This window comes from Canis lupus, chromosome 6 (genome assembly GCF_048164855.1).
Source record: "Canis lupus baileyi chromosome 6, mCanLup2.hap1, whole genome shotgun sequence".
NCBI lineage: Eukaryota > Metazoa > Chordata > Mammalia > Carnivora > Canidae > Canis > Canis lupus.
The window spans coordinates 56,204,468-56,227,828 of NC_132843.1; the positions used below are offsets into that span (position 1 = coordinate 56,204,468).

The 23,361-nt window shown below is 39.4% G+C and overlaps 1 protein-coding gene across 5 annotated transcripts in view; it reads right to left on the bottom strand.

Annotated features, from left to right (window-relative positions):
- Positions 1-22,495, bottom strand: part of RC3H1 (ring finger and CCCH-type domains 1) — a 74,424-nt gene extending 51,929 nt beyond the window's left edge. For 4 of the 5 annotated variants that reach the window (XM_072830689.1, XM_072830688.1, XM_072830690.1 and 1 more), the window contains exon 1: positions 22,267-22,396. The gene's annotated coding sequence lies outside the window, so the exon portion shown is untranslated. Of the gene's footprint in view, positions 1-22,266; positions 22,397-22,432 lie in introns of those variants that run through there. The other variant, XM_072830687.1, reaches the window with a different exon arrangement.
- Between the last annotated feature and the right edge of the window lie 866 nt (positions 22,496-23,361).

The window sequence follows — 23,361 nt, forward strand, 5'->3', positions numbered from 1 at the left end:
TAGCCATCCATGTCTAACTAGTATCTCAAATAATTTCAACCTTACCAAAAACCTTTTGTTCCTCATGTCAATGACTGAGTCACTTATCCATTGACAGAAACATGGGGAATCATCACTGACTTCCCTTTTCCCCAAACCCTTCTCCCTCAACTAATCAGTCACCATATCCTACCATTTTATTTTTTAATGTTTCTTGAAACACCTTCCTACTCATTCCCAATACCTAAGTTTAGGTTAGCAACGTCTCTTATCAATATTACTAGATTTCTTAACTATGGTACCCCTGTTAATAGTATTCTCAGTAAAGCAAAGTTAGGCTATAACTAGACTAAGTTCCTTAAAATCAGAGAAATTTTGTTTTGTCTTCTCTCTTGCTATTTTCTCTATGGTTTTAATACAGAAAATGTCAGCCAATATACATCAGTAAACCTATCAAGCTGGAGTATTTGTTTTCCCCAATATAAAGCCAACTGAGCTGATGGAAAGCTAGCTGCTAGGGAAGAAACTTAGGGCCTTAACATTCAGAAGTATGCACAGGTCAACAAGGATTTGTAGGACTTGAATAACAACACTATGAACCAACTAGACCTTAAGGACATCCAGAGAATACCTAACAAAAGCAGAATCCTTTTCTTTTCTTTTCTTTTCTTCTTTTTTCTTTTCTTTTCTTTTCCTTTCTTTTTTCTTTTCTTCCCTTTTCTTCCCTTTTCTTCCCTTTTCTTTCTTTCTTTCTTTCTTTCTTTCTTTCTTTCTTTCTTTCTTTCTTTCTTTCTTTCTTTTTCTTTCAGATTTTATTTATTCATGAGAGAAAGAGAGAGAGGCAGAGACATAGGCAGAGGGAGAAGCAGACTCTGCAGGAAGCCTGATGCGGGACTTGATCCCAGGAATCCGGTATCATGCTTTGAGCCAAAGGCAGACACTCAACCACTGAGCCACCCAGTTACCCTGCAGAATTCTTTTCAAGTACATATGGAACATTCTTTGACAGACCACACGGTAGATCACAGAACAAGTGTCAATACATTTAAGGGGACTGAAATCACAAAAGTTATATTCTCTGAACACAATGGAATGAAATTACAAACCGTAACAGAAATAAATTTGGGGAACTCACAAATAGAAAAATTAACATACTCCTAAATAACCAAGAAGTCAAATAAGAAATCAAAAGGGAAATTAGAAAATATTTTGAGATGAATGTAAATGAAAACATACCACACAAAAACTTTTAAGATGCAACTACAGCAAGGTTTAGAGAGAATTTTACAACTTTAAATGCCTATATTAAAAAAGAAGGGGGGGGGGTGCCTGGGTGGCTCAGTCTGTTGTGTCTGCCTTTGGCTCAGGTCATGATCTCAGCGTCCTGGGATCAAGCCAATGTAGGGGTCCCCACTTAGGAGTCTGGTTGTCCCTCTCTCCCTCTCCCTCCCTCTGCTTGTGCTCTCTCGTTCTCAAATAAATAAAACCTTTAAAAATAAAGAGAAGAGGGAAGTGGGTGTGGGGATGGGTAAAATAAGGTGAAAGGGATTAACACTACTAGTTATCATGACGAGCACTTACTAGTGTACAAAATTGTTCAATCACTATATTGTACACCTGAAACTAATATAACATTGTATGTTAATTATACAGAGTTAAATTTTTAAAAAACCAGTAAAAAAAATTAAAAAGAAAAATCTCAAATCAATAATTTTACTTTCCACTTTAAGACACTGGGGAGAAAATGAGATATTTAACATCAGCAGCTTAATGACAAACTGTGGCCAAAATATAAACTCTGAATTTACATTGGTAGCAAATGATGCCAATTTTAGACAATTACTCCCCTACACATTATAGAATGGAAACTTATAAACCACACATTAAGAGCTTAAAAATAATAAAAACACATTTTTAAAAAGATAAAAAATTCAAGTGTTTTATACCCTGAACTGTAACATTAATTAGTTTAAGAGGTATAAATGCAATCTTAAAAGATCTTGGTGGTTCCTTTTCCCAATGAACACACACACACACATTTCCATTTTGGAAGGAAATAAGACACCTCAAGGTTTATAAACTCAAATATAAAATCCAGGTTTTTGTTTCATTATTTTAGGCAAACAATTTATAACATGAGAAATGAGTCTTAATATATCAAAGCTGGCAAACAGAAAAAACACCCAACTTTATCTTTCAGAGGGCATTTGGAATACCACTTACAAGCAAGCTATGCTGGCTTTCCTATGAAGGAGATTTTCATAGGTTCAATATAAGCAAATGGAGACTTAAAAGGAATGCTAAGTTTTAAAATAATGGCATTTACTATGGTTAAAATATTCTTTAAAAAGGACACTATTCTATTTTTTTATTATCATAATAACCTTGCAAACTATTATTAGACCCTTGAGAAAAACAGGGCTCAGAAAAGTTAAACCATATTCTCAAAGTTCACGGCCAGTAAGGGCTGGTAGAGTTTAGATTCCAACCCTGGTGTGTCTATCTTTACCATTGTAAGACTGTCTCCTTAGGTTTTTAAATCATTTTGTGTGTCAGTTTGCAAAATTCCTCCTTTGCAATTTGACTTTGCCGCTCTTTCTATTAAGAGAGTGGGTCTATTTCCCCACCTCTTGAATCTGGATGGCCTTGACTTATTCTGAATAGTAGGATGGAACAGAAGTGATGTTGGAGGAGTTTCAGAGCTTAGGCCTTAAGTGACCTTGCAGCTTCTACCCCCACTCTCTTGGAACATGGTGCCACTATGTGAGGAAGCTTGAACTAGTCCCGAAAGGTAAAACCAACAGAACAGAGTAAAACGGTCCAAGCTCAAACCCCAAGAGCAATCAGTCCCAATCTAAGCTGCCAGATGACTGAAGCTGCATAAGTGGCCTCAGTGGAGACTAGCAACAGAACACACAGTTAAATCCTGCTCCAAATCTGACTCAGAAGTGTGACACAAATAAAACAGTTACTGTTTTAAGCCACTGAACTTTGGGGTGGTTTGTTACTCCATGATAGATATCTAATAATTGTATAATTAAGATATAACAACAGAACACTTCTAAATTTCATCATAGTCTTTTGAGAATACAGTAATATTGAATGTAATATTGATCCTGGAATTTGAAAGTTTCTCTCAATTGAATTATACCTTTTAAAAAAGTGAATATCTACCTATCCTTTTTCTAAGACCCTAAAAATTACTAATATTTTGAAGTACCTTCATAAACACAACATTCCTAAATTTAGTTTCTTAATTCTACAGCATAAATTAACAGTAACTAAGGGGAAAAGCATTTAAGTATGTCACTGGTAATACTTTCAAAGCACAGCATGGACAACAAATCCTCTAGACAAAACATGTTCCACTTAGGCTCAATTTAAATCCATCTGAAACTTTTTACTATATTACAACTTAATACATTTGTTATCTATACTAACAATCCTCCATGCTGCTGTTCCAGAGAAGCATTATTAACTCTTTTTTAAATTATTAATTCTTAATATTGATAGATTCCTAGGTTCCCAAGTTGGATGTTGTTAGTCTTTACTGGTTATAACCTAAAGACTTAACTTTCCTTACCATTCCTCACCTTAGTGATCTTCAGCAGGTTATACTTGTTTTTACCTACTCACAACTATCTTTATATACTCTCCAAATCTATTCCCTTTCCATCCCCAAACTGTGGGATTTGAGTGCCAAGTACTTGTAGATGATTGCATTTAATCCTCCAATAACCTGAGATACCTATCATCTTTACTAATGAAGGAAAGAAAACTCAGCTAATTTAGTGGTCTAGTCATAATTCAAACCTATGTTTGTCCACTCTAAAGCCTGTACATTTTCCACTGTAATAAATGTTTTCTAATTTTCAACACCTGTAATTTTTAATTAGCCAAAACTAAAAATCTAAATTAAATGGTCCTTGTTTGCAGTTTAACTTGAGCATGATTACTTTTAAATTAAGTAGATTTAGGGCAGCCCCAGTGATGCAGCCATTTAGCGCGCGGCCTGCAGCCCAGGGTGTGATCCTGAAGACCTGAGATCGAGTTCCACATCAGGATCCTGGCATGGAGCCTGTTCTCCTCTGCCTGTGTCTCTGCCTCTCTCTCTCTCTGAATAGATAAATCAAGAAAGAAAAGAAAAGAAAAAAGAAAAGAAAAGAAAAGAAAAGAAAAGAAAGAAAAAGATTGATTTAGTGCAGGTATCCTGGAACTGTTTAAGCCTACTAGTTTATTTAAGAAAAAAATTAGGTTACAGCAACTTCTATGTTTTCTGGGGAGAATCCCAAAGAACATTAGGACATTTCACTGAGAAATAATCAGAGGACTAAAATAGAAAATGAATCTTAACCTTATATGTGTTTTAAGATACTTAATATGTATTGAAGTATGGCATACATACAGAAAGGCATATAGATCAAGAATGTTCAGGTCAATGAATTATCACAAAGTAAGCGTATCTGTACAGTTGACCTGTATAGTTGACCTGTGAACACCACCAGTTTGAACTCCATGAGTCCACTTATACTGATTTTTTAAAAAGAGTTAACAGCAAAAACCACAAGGCATTTACTTATAACTGCCAACCCCAGTCTCCATAGAACAAAACAAAGGCAACTGACACAGAGGTTGTGCCCGTTTCCCTGGCAACGCCAGGGAAACCCATGGAGGTAGTCAGCAGTCCCTGGGTGCCCTGGGACAGTGTAGGACTTCAGGTCACCCCCGGCGTGAAGGGAATGTGTACATGAGGGGTTGGGTCAAGCACCAGGGGGCGGGCAGGCAGAAGGCTAAGCTGAAGGAGGATCACATCCAGGGCCCTCAACCTTCCAATCCTCCAAGCACTGGTTCCTCACCAGGCACACTCCCCAGCCTCTGCCCAACAGCACTCAGGGCCCAGAGTCTCTAGGAGGCCAGCTACACTTACACATGGCCACAGCTCCTTATAGCACAGGTCAATGCTATATGGCAAGACAGGATAGCTGTACTGTGCCTCCAGGCCTCTGCCACAGCCAGCAAGCCACCCAGGAGCTGCCCTCCTGAACCAAGGCCACCAAGCTGTAGAACACTACCATCCCAGGACCAGGGCTGCCCCTGGTACTGGTCTGCCTACAGATGGCTTTTTTCAATAACATACATACAATACTATGAATTTATTTTACCTTCCTTCTGATTTTCTTTTCTCTAGGTTTAAGAATACAGTATATAATGCATATAACATACAAAATATATGTTAATCAACTTTACATTATGGGTAAGACTTCTGATCAACAGTAGGCTATTAGTAGTTAAATTGTGAGGAGTCAAAAGCTATAAGCAGATTTTTGACCGCATGGGGGGGGTCGGTATCCATAATTGTTTGAGGGTCAACTGTATACCCAAGATATACAGCATTACCCCCAGAAAGTCCCCTCACCAGCCCTTCCAATCATTATTCCTTTATTCTTCCTCAAAGGTCACTACTATCCTAACTTCTAATACCATAGATTAGTTTTTGCCTGCTTAAAAACTCTACTCAGTGGGGGATCCCTGGGTGACTGAGCGGTTTAGCGCCTGCCTTTGGCCCAGGGCGTGATCCTGGGGTCCCGGGATCGAGTCCCACATCGGGCTCCCTGCATGGAACATGCTTTTCTGTGTGTCTCTCATGAATAAATAAATAAAATCTTTAAAAAAACAACAAAAAATAAATAAAAATAAAATAAAAATAACAAAAATAACAAAACAAAACCACCTCTATTCAGTGGAATCATCAGTATATATTCTTTTGTATTTTGGCTTCTTTCATTTAGCATTGTATTTGTTAGATTTTTTTTCTACATTTATATTTTTAAAGTGCTACAAAACACTCCAGTTAAACTAATCAGTCAGAAAACCACCCTTCATAAAGTCATTTTTGAAGCAGTGATGACATTTGGATTTTGACTATCAGCAGATTTCTGGTATTGAACTAGAAACAAAAACCAGGTGTCAATAACAAAACTTGAGAACCAAGAGTCACCTCTTTACTCCAAAAAACAAAGCAGCATGTCACACTAATAATCCCCACTTCTTTCCTTTTGCTTGCTCCTATCTTTTTTTCCAGGGAGCCTGTGCCTTGGACTTCCTTGGTGGCTACCATAGGGCTGACTGATTCTAGAACTGGGCAACAACGAGAAAACAGGAAGATATATTCAGAATAGGTAAGCCACAACATGCTTGGGATGCAAGAGCTGGGTGATACTTCAGTGTATGTTCTGGCCTAAGGAATTTTTGCATTAGAGACATGTTCTAACATGTGTAACAATAATAAAATATTAGTATTAATAAAATGTATTGTCCCCATAATCTACTAACCAAGGCTTACAGGCACTGACATTACTTTATTTTTACAGAATACATCTGAAAGAGTTTACACTATTTCCAGAAAACAATTCAGTGATTTTCAAGCACACATGCTTGAAAAGTAATGCAACAGGGATCCCTGGGTGGCGCAGCGGTTTGGCGCCTGCCTTTGGCCCGGGGCGCGATCCTGGAGACCCGGGATCGAATCCCACGTCAGGCTCCCTGCATGGAGCCTGCTCCTCCCTCTACCTGTGTTTCTGCCTCTCTGTCTCTGTGTGACTATCATGAATAAATAAATAAAATCTTTAAAAAAAAAAAAAAGAAAGAAAAGTAATGCAACAAAATAAGAGGTATGGATTCATTTTCCAACTTAGAATTATTTCTAGACTATCCCTGGCAAAAATTTCATTTTGAGTTTTAAAAAATGGACAAACTGCTACATGGCCTCCAAACAAGAAGCTTATATAGCTACAATGTATTTTATTTATATAAAGTGGTTTGGAACAGGTAAAAATTGTAAAAGAAGATATTTTGCTGATTCCCAAGTAGTTAGCTACTGTTAGAGAATTCACTAATTTGTTGCTACTATGTCAGAATTAAACACAAAACACTTCCTTCAATATACATAATGATGACCTTTTGGAGATTAAATTCATGCTCAGTTTTGTGCAGTATATTTATGGGTGTTTCAGACAGCAAGGAATAAAGGCTGAGGTAAGTCTAACTGCTCTAGATTGCACAATAAATGGATTATGTACTAATATTATTACATTCTTTGGTAAAAACAGGGAGCTCTGCTTTTTCATCTTAAGGAATTAAGATCAGTTTGCCCACTATTCCAATCCTGAACCTTTTTTTCTCATTTCCCTTTAAGCCTTAATATATGAATTCCCGTATGAAGAGTCTTACTTGATCACTTTATTTTAAACGGATCATATATTCTTTCCATCTCTACTTCTCTGAGGACCCATATTTATTCACTCAAAAAATACTAAGTAGGCATACCTACTGTATGCCAGACAGTGCCCTAGGATGTGAATTTGCAGCCCTTAAACAACGACACTGCTCTCACAGACCACAGTCTCTCTCATCTGGATCATAGTAGTAACCCTTTAACCAATCTGCCTCTACATTATTCTCGTCTTCCTCTATCCTCCTCACAGCTACTGGTCATTCACCTATGTTTTGCTTCCACAACAAACAACTCAACTAAAACCATGGACAATAGACTCAAACATTTCACAAAAGGGGATATCCAAATGGCCAACAGGCATACCATATGCCAATTGAAGTTACAGACTATCATTACAAGGGGTACCTGGGTGGTTCAGTTGGTTAAGCATCTGCCTTTGGCTAGGTCATGATCCTGGGGCTGTGGGATTAAGCCCTGCATTGGACTCTCTGCTCAGTGGTGAAACTGCTTCTCCCTCTCCCTCTTTCCCTGCTCCTGCTCTCTCTTTCTCCCAAATAAATAAATGAAAAAAACTTAAAAGGATTATCATTATACATGAGGGGAATTTAAGTTAAAAAATGACAGATACAACCTCCATATACACCAGAAGAGCTAATTTTTTTTAGACATGTATTTAATTTTTAGAGAGAGTGAGGATGAATGGGAGGGGCAGAAGGAGAAGGAGAATCTCAAGCCGACTCCGCACTGAGCACAGAGCCTGACACAGAACCTGATCTCACAATCCTGAGATCACGACCTGAGCTGAAACCAAGAGTCAGATCCCTAACCAACTGCACTACCCAGGTGTCCTGGGCTAAAATTTTTAAAACAATACTAAAGAAGTTAGAAGCTCATACAATGCTGACAGCAGTGTAAGTTGGCCACCGTTTTGGAAAACTGGCAGCATCTCCTTAGGCCAAACAAAAGTCTACCAATGAGGGACACCGGGGTGACTCAACAGTTGAGCATCTGCCTTTGGCTCAGGGCGCGATCCTGTGCTCTTGGGATCGAGTCCGTATCAGGCTCCCCATGGGGAGCCTGCTTCTCCCCCTCTGCCCCTCTCTCTCTCTCTCATGAATAAATAAAATCTTAAAAAAAAAAAAGTCTACCAATGACCCAAAAAATTCCAATCCTGGGTATTTTTACAAGAGAGAAGACTAATTATGTCCATCAAAAGACATATACAAGAACGTTCATAGTGGCTTTATTCATAAAAAGCTCAAAACAAACTGGAAACAACCCAAATAACCAGCAATAGAATGGATAAATTGTAATAAATTCACACAATGGAATACTATATAGCAATAATAAAAGATTGATATGTTACATATAAGGTGAATGTATTTCACAGATAATTATAATAAACAGAGCCAGATACAAAATAGCACCTACTGAAAGATTTAATTTATAGAGGAAGGAAAAAGAATACATGATGCATGACTTCATTTAAAAAGAGGCAAAGTATCCATGGTGCTAGAAGTCAGAATAACTGTTAGGAAAGGTGGGTGACAGTAGGGAGGGTATTGTCTGGGAAAAAGAAGAAAGAATTCTTAAGTGCTCTTAGAGACCCTGTATATCTTGGTCTAGGTAATGATCTGGTATATTACAAGTGTATATATTTAAAAAGTCATCAAGATAGACCCCTAAAGACACGCTTAATTCCATATATATTATACCTCAATTTAAAAAACAAGTAACATCAACAACAATTTCTTTGATGGTGCCTGAAGAAGATCAAGTAGTTGACATGCCATAAAAATCTTTAGGATGTGGCCCCCACTTACCCCTCCAATCTGACTTTTCATCACTATCTGCCTCATATTTTATTCTTTACCAACAGACATATCAAATTTCCCTGCACACAATATATTCTTTTTCACTCTAGGTCTTGTTTGGTTCAAGTAGTCCCCTAAATCTAGAATGTTAAACCTCTACTCATCCTAAAGTCCCACTTAGTTCAGGAAGTTCTTTCAAGAAATCCTTTTTAGCCCAGCATATATTAGGTATTCCTCTCATGTTTCTGAGAAATATGAAATACCTTCATGTAATGAGAAAGTCCGTATTATTGTATGTTGCATTGCATATATTTGCTCAATAATTGTTCAATGACTGAAAAAAATTACTTCTCTGCCTGACAGTAACAAGTCTCATTTTTCTAAAGATAGTCAACTTGGGACAATTCACATAAAAGATAAAGCTGAATGGCAATGGGATTAAGACAGCAGGATGTATCACCACACAATAAATTTTTTAATTAATGTAGAAGTGTCTCCAAAATTAAATATATCTTTAAAAATATGTATAAGCTAGGAAAACTAAAAGTGAAGTGGTAAATTAAAAATATAAGAATAAATAAGCTAATCAGAAAAGAGTACATATTGTATGATTCCACTTATACAATATTATATTCTAGAGCATGTGGATGGCTCAGTTGGTTAAGTGTCCGACTCTTGATCTCAGTGTCATGAGTCCAAGCCCTATGCTGGGCTCCATGCTGGGTATGGAGCCTACTGAAATGAAATTTAATTGTATTCCAAATAAAAACATGAAAAGATATTCTACATCAAAAGCCATGAGGAAAATGCAAATTAAAACGTGATACCACTACACACCCAACAGAATGGCCAAAATCTGTAACTCCAACAACACCAAATGGTAGCAAAGATATAGACAGGACAGGGATGCCTGGGTGGCTCAGCAGTTAAGTGTCTGCTTTCCACTCAGGGTGTGGTCCTGGAGTCCCAGGATCGAGTCCCACATCAGGCTCCCAGCATGCAGCCTGCTTCTCCCTATGTCTCTGTCTCTCTCTGTGTCTCTCGTGAATAAATAAATAAGATCTTAAAAAAAAAAAAAGATATAGAACAGGACAATGGGACAGCCACTTTAAACAATTTGTTGGTGTCTTACAAACTAAATGTACTCTTACCATACAGTCATTCACCTTGCTATTTACCCAGAGGAGTTTAATATTTTGACTACACAGAAACCTGTAAATGGATGTTTACAGCAGCTTTATTCATAACTACCAAAACTTGGAAGCTATCAACCAGATGTCCTTCAGTAGGTGAACGTAAAAATAAACTGTGGTACATCTAGACAATGGAATATTATTCGGCATTAAAAAGAAATGAGCTATCAAGCTACAAAAAACATGGACGAAACTTAAATGCATTGCTAAAAGAAAGAAGCCATCTGAAAAGGCTACTTACTGTGTGATTCCAACTACAGGACATTCTGGAAAAGGCAAAACTAAGGAGACAATAAAGATCATTGGTTGCTAAGAGTTGGGGTGAGGAGGGATCAGTAAGCAGAACACAGGATTTTTTTGGGTAATGAAAATACTCTGGGGGATCCCCGGATGGCTCAGCAGTTTAGTGTCTGCCTTTGGCCTAGGGCGCGATCCTGGAGTCCCAGGATTGAGTCCCACATCAGGCTTCCAGCATGGAGCCTGCTTCTCCCTCCTCCTGTGTCTCTGCCTCTCTCTCTCTCTCTCTCATGAATAAATAAATAAAAATTAAAAAAAAAATACTCTGTATGATACTATAACCATGAATACTTGTCATCATACATTTGCCAAACCCACAGAATGTGCCAACTAAGAATGAACCCTATGTGAACTATGTACTTTATATCTCAATATAGATTCATCAATCTTTTTTTGTGTGTGTGATAAATATACCACTCTGGTGGTGGATGCTGATAATGTGCATGTTTGACAGCAGGAAGTATATGGGAAACTTAAGTACCTTCTTCTCAATTATGCTGTGAATCTAAAACTGCTCTACAAAAAGTCTTAAAGAGTTAAAAAAATTAACAATTGAACCTGAAATCTTTCCCAAATATGGAGAATCTATTGACCGGATTTTACTCCCTACTTCTTTCCCCTCCACCCCCCTTACCATTTTGTCATTATGCACCTAAGAGACTGTTGAGTTTTATCTCGACACAGAGTACAAGGAATTAACTAACATATGTTAATCATTAGGAAACTAGGTGCTATTACTTCAATATTCAATGATGCTTTCATAAGAACATGATCTACTCTGGCCTTTGTGATATTCTAAATTGCTCCTAAATGCACTTAGAGATTATCTATTCTAAGGATTTTATTTCACAAAACCATCTCTAAAAAAAAAAAAAGCAACAGAAAGAAAATAAATTGGCCTTCTCTGCCCTTATTAACAGGTTTTCATCAACTGCAGACCTACAGACCTATCATATTAAAATTACATTTCTGAAAAAATTGATTCAGTTAATGAGTCAATCCACAGAACCTATAACTCAATTTTTCTAAATATATGGAGAGCCTTACATTTCAGTCTCTGATAAATTTAAAGAAAAGTAAATTCAAGCAAAGAACGTTCAATAAAAACAGTTCAAAAGCTTCTTTCAATGGGGTAATTAATGTAAAATTTGACATATAAAACATGGGTTTTAAAAGACTAATTATTGGGAAAGCATTTCAAAACAAAGCTTAAAATCCAAGGTGCAGGGATCCCTGGGTGGCGCAGCGGTTTGGCACCTGCCTTTGGCCCAGGGCACGATCCTGGATACCCGAGATCGACCCCACGTCAGGCTCCCGGGGCATGGAGCCTGCACCCTCTGCCTGTGTCTCTGCCTCTCTCTCTCTCTCTCTCTCTGTGACTATCATAAATTAATTAAAAAAAAATCCAAAGTGCATGTTTTTTGTTTTTTTTTTTTTGTTTTTTTTAAATACAGCACTTAAATATGGAAGACTACCACTCTTTAACAGCATGTCACCACAAAAACAGAATTTTGAGCCAGCAATGACCAGTATACAGGGAAGGTAAAATCAGAACCAAACACAATAAAGCAAAAGAGACTGACATAAGGCTCTCCACTTTTCAAGCTCTGGAAACTTTAACAAGGAAGATAAAAGTTCATGTGATAACCAATTTGGATTTTACAGATTAAAATGTAGTTTGAATAGAATCCAAGTGTAAATCCAACTGCCAAAAGAGAATTCTGGATACCAATAATGTTCAGTTCACCTCTATTCACCCTTACCAGCTAATTCATAATAGTCTTGGAAATTAATTTTTATTATCTAAAATGACTCATACTCAAAAATATTTTTTAATATTTTCCCATCATAACTGAATTATATAGAAAGAAAGCAGCTAAATGGGATAATTTTATTCCGTTAAAATTCTTTTTTTTATTCCGTTAAAATTCTAATAAAGAATAATATCACTATTAAATTTATAGTTTTTATCTATAAGTATTAATATTGGGCAATTAGATTCTAATCTCACTACTGCCATTTATTCTGAGATCTGTATATCCTTGATGAATATTCGAAAAAGTTAGAGAAAAGAAAAAGTGACTCCAGATTCTAGGAACACAGAAAAGTGGAGTAAAAGATGATACTTTGATAGGAAACTGAGGAAACCATTAATGGACAATATTTATTTGGAAAGGCTGTTTCTTGCAGGGAATAAATTTTATTATGTGAAGTTCAGGGCTGCCAGCCACAAAGCATTGAAAATGTAGACTTGAGGACAAGCTGAGATCATGTAAAGAGGTAAGTTTTCTGTGAGAGTGAACAGAACCAGAGAACTGGACCTTGGGAGGATAGTTTACATCAGCACTCTTCAATAAAACTTCCAGAGATGTTGAAAATGTTCGTCTTCAGTTTCCAGTATGGTAACCACGAGCCACATGTGGTTATTGAGCCACTGAAACGTAGCTGGTGCAACTGAGGAACTAAATTTTAGGTTTTATTTGATTTTAATTAAAACTTAAGTTTAGGGCAGCCCCGGTGGCGCAGTGGTTTAGCGCCGCCTGCAACCCAGGGCATGATCCTGGAGACCCTGGATCGAGTCCCACATCAGGCTCTCTGCGTGGAGCCTGCTTCTCCCTCTGCCTGTGTCTCTGCCTCTCTCTCTCTCTCTCTCTCTCTCTCTGTGTGTCTCTCATGAATAAATAAATAAAATATTAAAAAAAAAACAAAACTTAAGTTTATCCATAAAATAGAATATTTAGTAGTTAAAAAAAAATGAGCTACCAAGCCACAAAAAGACACAGAAAAAACTTAAATGTTACATTGCTAAGTGAAAGAAAACAATCTCATTCATAAAATTATATAGCACAAAGTGTGAATCTTCATATAAACTATGGAATTTAATAACAATTTATCAACATTGGCTCATCAATTATAATAAGTGCACTACACTAATACAAGATGCTCATAGAGGTAACTGAAAGGAAGGTGTATATGGAAACTCTGCACCTTCAAGACAATTTTCTGTAAACCTAAAACTGCTCTAAAAAAATCAAGTCTATTAAAAATTTTACATTTAAGTAGCCATTTGTAGCTAGCAACTAGTACTGAATAGCACAGATCCATATTAATGAAAGACTGATGTGGACAGAAAATGAGAATGGTATCTCATTCCTAACCACTACTTCAAAAGTACATATATAGGGCACCTGGCTGGCTCAGTCAGTAGAACATGTGATTCTTGATCTCAGAGTTGTGAGTTCAAGCCCCATGCTGAATGCAGAGACTACTTAAAAATAAAACCTAAAAAAAAAAAAAAAAAAAAAAAAGTACACATACATTTTGTCCTAAACTACGCAGTTTATATGTAGCTTGAGTAGCAAAACTATTTCAAATATTCTAGATGAGTATCTTTCTAAAACGATTTTTGTTAAACAATTTAAGGAGGAAAATAACATTTATTGAATGAGTACTAGGTATCCGGTACTATACTAAAGATGTATATTATCTCGGGATCCCTGGGTGGCGCAGCGGTTTAGTGCCTGCCTTTGGCCCAGGGCGTGATCCTGGAGACAGGGGATCGAATCCCACGTCCGGCTCCCGGTGCATGGGGCCTGCTTCTCCCTCTGCCTGTGTCTCTGCCTCTCTCTCTCTCTGTGACTATCATAAATAAATAAAAATTAAAAAAAAATGTATATTATCTCAAACTTCAAAACAAAGTTTTGTTTTTTTTTTTGTTTTTTTTTTTTAAGATTTGATTTATTTTAGAGAGAGTAGAAGCACACATGCAAGCAGGGGGGAGGAGGAGAGAAAGAGAAAATCTCAAGGAGGGTCCACACCCAGCACAGAGCCTGAGGTAAGGAGGGCTCAGTCTCACAACCCTGATATCATGACCTGAGCAGATAATCGAATAAGTTGCTTATCTGAATTGACTGAGCCACCCAAGTGCCCCCAAAACAAATCTTTAAAGGAAGGTATTACCATTTGTTTTTAGAAATGAAGAATCATAAAACTTAAGTGATAAAAGATGGGAACCTAGGTATTTCTGACTCCAAAGCTTATGTCAATATTTTTAGGACTCCCAAAATTCTGAACATAATTAAATTTTCCCACAATGAATTTATCATCAGGAATAGGTTATACAGCACAATACAATAATCAATTAATGACAGAGTCTAATGAGGTGTTGTACCTGTGTTAAATGGCCCCAAGCTAATGTGTTTTTTTTTCCGTCACGCCCCCCTTGCTGTCCCTTTTACCTACAGTGCCTCTACTCCCACAGCTAATTTGCACCTTTTAATCTGCTATGGGATTAAAGAACAGATAATCAAATTTATTAAAATTATGTACAAACCAAGAGAGCTCCTAAATCAGTGCCTTAGTGCAGATGATGAGGTCATTAATCTTGTAACAATTAAGTCTTTTTGTATACTTCCTATTCTAAACTGGGACCTGGAAAGATGGAACTACTATTCTATAATAAAGCTAAGAATACAATCATCCTATTTCATTCAGAAATCTTCCACTAAACCATATTTTTTAGCATAGATCTCTAAACATCACCTCATTTAAAGATGTTATTTTAATGATTAAATGTATTTTTTTTAAGATTTTATCTGACAGAGAATGCATGAATGGGTGTGAGAGCACAGGGTGGGCATAGGGCCGCAGGGACAGGGGGAGGGAGAAAAATTCTGAAACAGACATCACACTGGGCATGGAGCCCCACTCTGTCTCAATCTCAGGACTGCAAGATGGTGACCTGAGCCAAAACCAAGAGTCCGGTGGCTTAGCGGTTTAGTGCCGCCTTCAGTCCAGGGCGTGATACTGGAGACCAGGAATCAAGTCCCATGTAGGGCTCCCTGCATGGAGCCTGCCCCTCCCCAATAAATAAATAAAATCTTTAAAAACAAAACAAAACAGGGGCATCCCGGGTGGCTCAGCAGTTTAGCACCGCCTTTAGCCCAGGGCCTGATCCTGTAGACCCGGGATGGAGTCCCACATCGGGCTCCCTACATGGAGCCTGCTTCTCCCTCTGCCTGTCTCTCTCTATCTCATGAATAAATAAATAAATAAAATCTTTAAAAAAACAAAACAAAACAAGAGTCCAATGATTAACCAACTAAAGCATTCCAATGATTAAATTTATTAATTTAGTATACTTAGCTTTCCAATGTTGCTATAAAAATTAATGAGGCATATATAAAAACAAAGAAATATTTACAAAGAATTAATACTGTTCTGAAAAAATCACTATAAAGGAAACCACTAATTTTTAAATATTCGTTTTTGCTTTTTTTTTCTTCTTAAGATTTTATTCATTTATTCATGAAAGGCACAGAGAGAGAGAGAGAGAGAGAGAGAGAGAGGCAAAGACACAGGCAGAGGGAGAAGCAGGCCCCACGCATGGAGCCCGACACGGGACTTGATCTTGGGTCTCCAGGATAAGACTCTGGGCTGAAGGTGGGCGCTAAACCACTGAGCCACCCAGGCGTCCCGATTTTTAAATATTCTTAAGTAATTCTTTCTCATCACTTTTTAAGTTGTTCTTTTAACTAAATAAATTTACCGTTAAAAAGGGGATATCAATAAGGTGACTTTTCATATGCCCTTCTGGTTCCAAGATTAGGGCCAGAGGGGTATCAAGGTCACCAAGAATAATATGGATCAGGTCTGATGGAGAACTCTGACATTTGGAAACAACTAAGAAAATATGAATACTTAAAATCATGTTTAAAGGAGGGGGAAGGAGATTAATATCAAAATTTAAAATATTCTTCTCCACCTTGATCTTCTGCAACTATTACAAATCTTTACTAATAACACGAAACCTATTTTGCACTTCTCACCATAAATTTTAAGATCTCAATTTAATTCCCGGGGTGGGGGGGGGAAGCTGGTTACCATTTTGAATTTAAGATAAAGATACAAGAGTATTTCCGAAGCCCAAAATCTAAACTTCAAATTTAGCAATTCTAAATTTACAAAGTCTGGGGCACCTGCTGGGTCAGTCAGAAGAGCATGCGACTCTTGATTCTGGGTGTAGAGATTACTAAAAAGAAAAAAAAATTTTTTAAAGGGGTGTGCCGGGCTTACATGGATGGGTAGAGTGTGCAACTCTTGATCTTGGGGTTGTGAGTAGAGATTACTTACTTACTTAAGTCCAAGTATATTATTCCAGAAAGAAAAAAAGCCTAATAGTCTGTACATTATTCCAGAAAGAAAAAAAGCCTAATAGTCTTCTCTCTCAATTCATGAACTAAACCAATCAAAAAAGCCAGAAATCAACTGCTTCAGTAATAGTGTCCATGTTTTGGTGGGAGTCACCTGGAGAGCCAAAACCTAGGGGTTTTTTGTTTTGTTTTAAAGACTTATTTATTTATTCATGAGCAACACAGAGAGAGAGGCAGAGACATATGCAGAGGAAGAAGCAGGCTCCTCGAAGGGAGCCTGATGTGGGACTCGATCCCAGATTCTGGGATCACGCCCTGAGCCAAAAGTAGACACTCTCAACTGCTGAGCCTCCTAGGCGTCCCTAAAACCTAGGTTTTTAAGACTTATTCAACATGGGATTAAAAGCAGAGTCAGGCAAATTATAATTCTACATATCCTAAAAGATTATCAGAATAAAATAATTATAAAGTTAGATACATAAAGATCAAAGAGTTTCAACCTAAAAATCTTCTTCCAATATAATGTCAGGTAAAGACCTTGTCTGTTAACATTTCAAGTTTCTTCTACACATTAAGAAAAAAAAAAAGGAGGGGTAAGAGAAAAATCAAAAGGCAAATAAATTATAGAGAACAAACTAACAAATATTAGTGCTCATATTTGCATAGAACATTATAATTTAGTTAATTCTCATAACCCAATACGGAAATACAAAAGAGTCTGAGAGTTTGAGTAGAACTCCTTTGGAATGATCAAAATTAAAACTGCAAATTGCTGTGACTTTCAACTTTTCTTCCATAAAGAGTCCCTGGCAGCCTGCCTACTGTACTCAAGAGAAGCATGCAAAGAATGAGGTGGTTTTTGATTCCTAACAATCATATCCCAAAGTTTTTTCTGCAATTTCAATTATACATAGTACTGCTCCTTAATCTTGATTCAATAGAATTTTATGTTAAATCCACAGAGACAAAGTAGAATGCTGGTTGCTAAGGACCAAGGGGAGGGAGAAATGGGGAGTAACTGTCTAATGGGTACAGAGTTTCCTTTGGGGGTGATAAAAGGGTTTTGGAGTTAAACAGTGGTAGTTGCACAATATTGTGAATATACTGCTACTAAACTGCTTACTTTAAAATAACTAGTTTTATGTTCAATGAACTGAACCTTAATTTAAAAATTATGTTAAGATATATATATAATATATATGTACATATATGTATATAATGATCCCCTTAGAACTCTTCTTCAAAAACATTGCTACCATGTTCAAATGCTATTTAGATCTTGGAGATTTTTAGATGCATTACAAGTTAAATTATTACCATATATGCATAGTAATAATCAGAGAGTTAAGTACTGACATCAATGCTAAAATGCTTTAACATCAAAATATTGCTAACATATGACATACATTTGCTAATAATCTCAAAGAAAAATATAAATGAGGGCAGCCCCAGTGGCTCAGAGGTTTAGCGCCACCTTCAGCCCAGGGCGTGATCCTGGAGACCCAGGATTGAGTTCCATGTCGGGCTCCCGTCATGGAGCCTGCTTCTGCCTCTGCCTGTGTCTCTCTCTGCCTCTTCCTCTCGTCTTCTCTCTCACTCTCTCTCTCTGTGTGTCTCCCATGAATAAATAAATAAAATCTTAAAAAAAAATAAAAATATAAATGAACCTTAAAATATTTATTCCTCCTTGGCAGGTCACAATTTCAGTCAGCTAACCCGTGCTTAAAAGGTCAACGCAAATTTTTTTATTAGAATTCTTTTCCCAAACCTCAACCAATTAAGAAAATACTGTGAACTAATAAGAAGTGTCTAATATTACATAAAGAGTAAACAAGAATATTATGTAAGAAGTGAACAGGCACAAATCTGACCAATAATGGATATAAATAATTGTGCTGAAGTTAACAGTCTTGGGGATATAGGGTGACATTATTTAGGATTAGTAAACCAGTCACTTGAAAATATATAGAATCTACTTAAACTCTGAAATAAAAAAAAAATCTTCTGTATAATGCCAGACAAAATTAATCTTATGCCATAACAATCTCCAAGGCTAGTCCTGGTCCAAATCCTAGTCCTAGACTCCAGGACTAAACAAGAGAAGGAGATCTTCAAGAGCATCCTACAGAATCAGCTAATTGTGAAATCTACTGTGACTGTTATGACACAGACTGATGTGGGAATTTAAATCCATTTGAATCTAATGCCAAAGAATACCTGAACTCCTGAGTGCTGACAGGGCCAAAGCTAAACCAGGTCAGTATACCCTGCCAAAGAACATCTTGCTCCGAGGTATCCACCAAACAAGGATCATTTATCAGTGTATTCTTCACTTTGTTGAGTACCAACCATTCTCAAGATATATCCAAAAGTAGACTGATTAGACGCCCCCCTAAAATTCCATTTTGAATCCCTAAGATCTAGACATAAAAAATGCTGCAGAATTCTAAATGATCTGTGGCTTTAAAAAATTATAAATGAAGAATTTCAAATGTTAGCTGACCCAGCTTGAATATCCCTGATTGTTACTAAAATCATTTTTAAATTACCATGAAATAGTTCAAAGGCACAATTTAGTAACTGTTTACATAGCAAATTAAAGCCATGAAACCATTATAGTAATGCCATAAATCTCTCCTATGTAAATAGATGAGTTACTAGATCAACAGCATTTAAATTTGCTAAAAACAAAAATATGCGTTTCATTTGTAATTCACATGAATAAATACTTTCTCAAACTTATAAGTGATTATTTGGCAGGGTATAAATAATGTTAATAGAAAGGTATTAGGGCTAAAAGCAAGTACAGTATTACAAAGCATAGTTCCTGGTCAAAAAAAGGAAATCTGTCAACATAGGAGAGGCTTCAAAACTAAACATTGAGACACATGGTGGCAGTAGTAAAGCATCTAATTTATGCCACAAGACCTGGGTTTGAGGAAGCTCTGTAACCTATTAATTATGTGGCCTTTTTGCTAGTTACATAGCTTCTCTTAGCCTCATATTCTTCATATATAAAATGAGAATAATAACACCAATATTACAGCAAAAATAGGAGAATTTAAATGGGAATATTTTTACTCATTCAACAGAGATGCTTTAAAAAACTCATTTTTATGTACAAAAAATCCTTTCAAATTTCTTCAAATTAATCAAATATATAGTAACTTTTAATATTACCAAGAAAATTCAAATCTAATTTCTTCTCAAATCTAATTCTTAAGCTATTCTTAAGGTTCCAAACCTTAGAGAAATTCTTAAATAGTACTTGAAAAACTGAAATTATCGGATTAAACATTGAAAAAATATGACAATGCGGGGATCATATCTTAAAATAGTTTTGACAACTATTAAAACTAGAACTCTCTAAAAAAATTTTCAAAATTAAACATAAATAGGGACCCAGACCCTACCCATAAATTGTTGAGCCAACATCCAAACACAAAACCTCAACATTTAAAAATCTTTTGTTTTCAGGAAAATGATATTAAGAGGCAAATTGGTCCTTCACACAAGATTTTTTTTTTTTTTTAATAACCAAGCACACTAACCACTTACAATTTAAGAATTTGTACGGTCTAATAGGTTTAGGGTCATAGATAAATATAAGGTCATTACAAGATAGACTCTACTTGCATTTTGTGCTGACCCAACAAAATCCAGCATAAAAAAGGAATTATGGATTCCAGTACTTAAAAAAAAAAAAAAAAAAAAAGTATTCTTTCTGAGACTTATTAGCTGGAACCATGTGAAAGTTGTTCTTTCCCCATCACTTTAAAGTCTAAAAACATCCACATTATTTACACTAGGCATAAAATGAGTTATGCATATTTTTCCACTATAATTCTAAACAACAAGATAGTGCAACCTCCATGTTTATTTGGCTGTTAGTATATTTACAGTCAATTCTCTTGAAAGAATTAAGGACTAGTGCCACTCATTAAATTTCACATACACTAAAAATGCTTCGAATTATAACACAGACAATTCTAAGTAGAAATTTACCCTAAAACTGGATGGAAGACATTAACTGGCATCTTTTCTGCACAGGTCAATTTTCCTTTCAAGAACACGAATGGAGGGACCAAGTAACTGAATGTTAAACAGTAGAAAGCAATCTTCCCGGTTGCATCCAAACAAGTTTAATATAAATATCTGCAAACCTACATATAAACTGGAATGGAAGTAACTGGAATCATTCCCCCCGCCCCCGCCCCAACAGTGGAGATGGGACGAGGTAGATGCCACAAAAAACAACAACAACAACAACAAAAAAACAAACAAACAAAAAAACACCTAAATTTAGGTGTTGTCGCAATTAACTGTTGAAGTTACAGGCATCACTGCCGGGTGTAATTGTTATTTGCCTCTCCAAAAGCCTAAACATTCAAAAGAGAACAGTTGTTTCCAGTTTTTGAAAGTTACAAAGAAGTTTTGAAATCCTACTAACATCTGCTTTAGAAACCAAATATCAAACCCAAAGCAACGGTTAGTCTTAGAATAAAAGACTGAAAGGCAAAATCAAAACAGGAGACAGAGCACAAGAAGTTCTAGCCTGGAGATGGGAAACCACTTCTCTCCTGAAGAAATGCTTCGTTAGGTCCATTCTGGGCTCATGTTGTTAGTTATTTCTTATGAGGCACATTAACAGTGCAAAAACGGTGCGTTTGAAGCAAAGTCCTATTCAGACACTACGATTTGTCTTCGCCTCGCCAGTTAGTGGCTTTGTTTCCAGTTTCGTGGACTATTCTGGGATGTCAAGAGTTATATTATTACTGGTCCAAAAGAGCCCTTGTTTCCCTCTCCCCCGGGACGTGGGCATAACTTAGGTTTAGAGAGAACCGGAGCGAAGGGACGTTTTAAGAACATCCCTCAGCCCTCCACCCCTCCCCACCCCTCCCTTATCGATAATCACGTTTTACCTTGTAAGGCTTTTTTTTTTTTTTTTTTTTTTGGCTGTTGCACTCAAAATGTTTCTTAAGACACCCGCATACACAGTTTCCCCATCGCCATCAGCAAGAGAGAAGACCACCTGGCTCCATCTCCAGAAGCTTCAGGGAGCTCGAGAGCCCGTGAAACCCGCTTGGCCGAGGAAGGAGAGCGCTTAAGGGGTTAGGGAAGGGGGCAGCCGCGAGGTGCAGGGACGCGGAGGCGGTGCCCGTCTACAGCCGCCTTCACCTCCCCACCCCCACGGGCCGGGGGTCCAAAAAGCATTTCCTGCGCACACCCTGCACCCCGCCCGAGGCCCTAGGAGAAAGCGCCGGGCCGGGCACCTGGGGCCCCCTCCCCTCGCCCAGGGCGGCGTCCGCTCCTCCCCACGGCCTACCCGCTCCTGCAGGCCCTCCCGGCCGCGCTCCAAGGCCTCGGGCCTCGGGACGCCGGCCGCGGACAAGACCCTCCGCCGCCGGCCGGGCTGAGGCCCCGGGGGGGCGGGGGAAGCGCGGGGGGCCGGGCGCTGCCGCCGAGGGGCGGAGGGCGGGCGAGGACGGCCCCTTCCCCGCCGCGGCCGCCTATTGTTCCCGACGGAGGCCGGGCCGCGACTGCCGCACTCCCCGGGCCCGGGCCGCCGCCGCCGCCGCCGCCTGCTGCTCGCTCACCGCGCTGGTCCGAGCAGCAGCTCCTCTCAGCTCCGAGTCCCCGCGGCCGTCGCCACCGCCGCGGCAGCCGCCGCCGCCGCCGCCGCCACCGTCGACTCTGACTCTGTCCCAGGCCGCCGGGCCACGGCCGCCGCCGCCACCGCCAGCGTCGCCTCCGGCCTCCCACCTGCTGCTGCTGAGGCTGCTCCTGCAGCAGGGGCCATCTTGTTGGTCGGCCTCCTCTTCCTCCACCTCCTCCTCCTCCTCCTCCTCCTCCTCCTCCGCCCCGTCGCTCGTTGTCCTCGTCCCCTTCCTCTTCCTCGGGCTCCGGCCCGCCCCGGAGACTGGGGCGGGGACGAGGGCGAGGCTCCTCCCCGGGGGGCGGGGCGCGCGGGGGGGCGGGGCGGGGCGGGGCGCGCGGGGAAAGCTCTGAGTCACCGGCCGCCAACGCCCGGGAGGGAGGCCCGCGACGCCGTCCGCCAGCCCCCGGGGCGCACCCACGCCCGGAGCCGCCGAACTGGTCCCGCAGCCCGCCAGCCCTCCCCCAGCAGCGCCGCGGCGCCGGGCGGCGAGCGGGGATTGGGAAATGTCTGACGTCCCCTCGGAACCCCGCGCTCCCTCCGCCCCTGGGCTTCCTCCGCGGCCGCCCCGCGCCCCGCGCCCCCCGCCCCGGAGGACTTGTTGTTCTCGTGCGTGTCACCCACGTTCTCGATCACACCAGCTTTGCCCTGCGTCTCACCGAGTCCCCAGAGAGGTCGGGCTTCCCGTCGCGGCGACACCGCCTGGAGGCCCGAGGGGACGGGGATACCTGTCGGGGTGGGGGTGGGGGTGGGGCGGGGGGTGGGGCGGGGAGGTCCGGCCCGTGGACGAGTTCCTAGCTCTAAAAGCGAACCTTGCGACGATTGAAAGTTTCTTGTCCCTCGTGGAAAAGAAGCCATTTTGATTTGGGGGTAGCGGGAAGACCCCGTGCGGACCAGCGCGCTTCGCCAACCCCGTGCTTGTAAGGGAGAGCAGCGGAGGGACACCCCCCGCCGTTCAGGCCTGATTTCCAGATGGAGCGTCCGGCATCGGGGCGGCCTCGCACGGACACCCCGCCCCGCGAGCACCCCTCTGCCG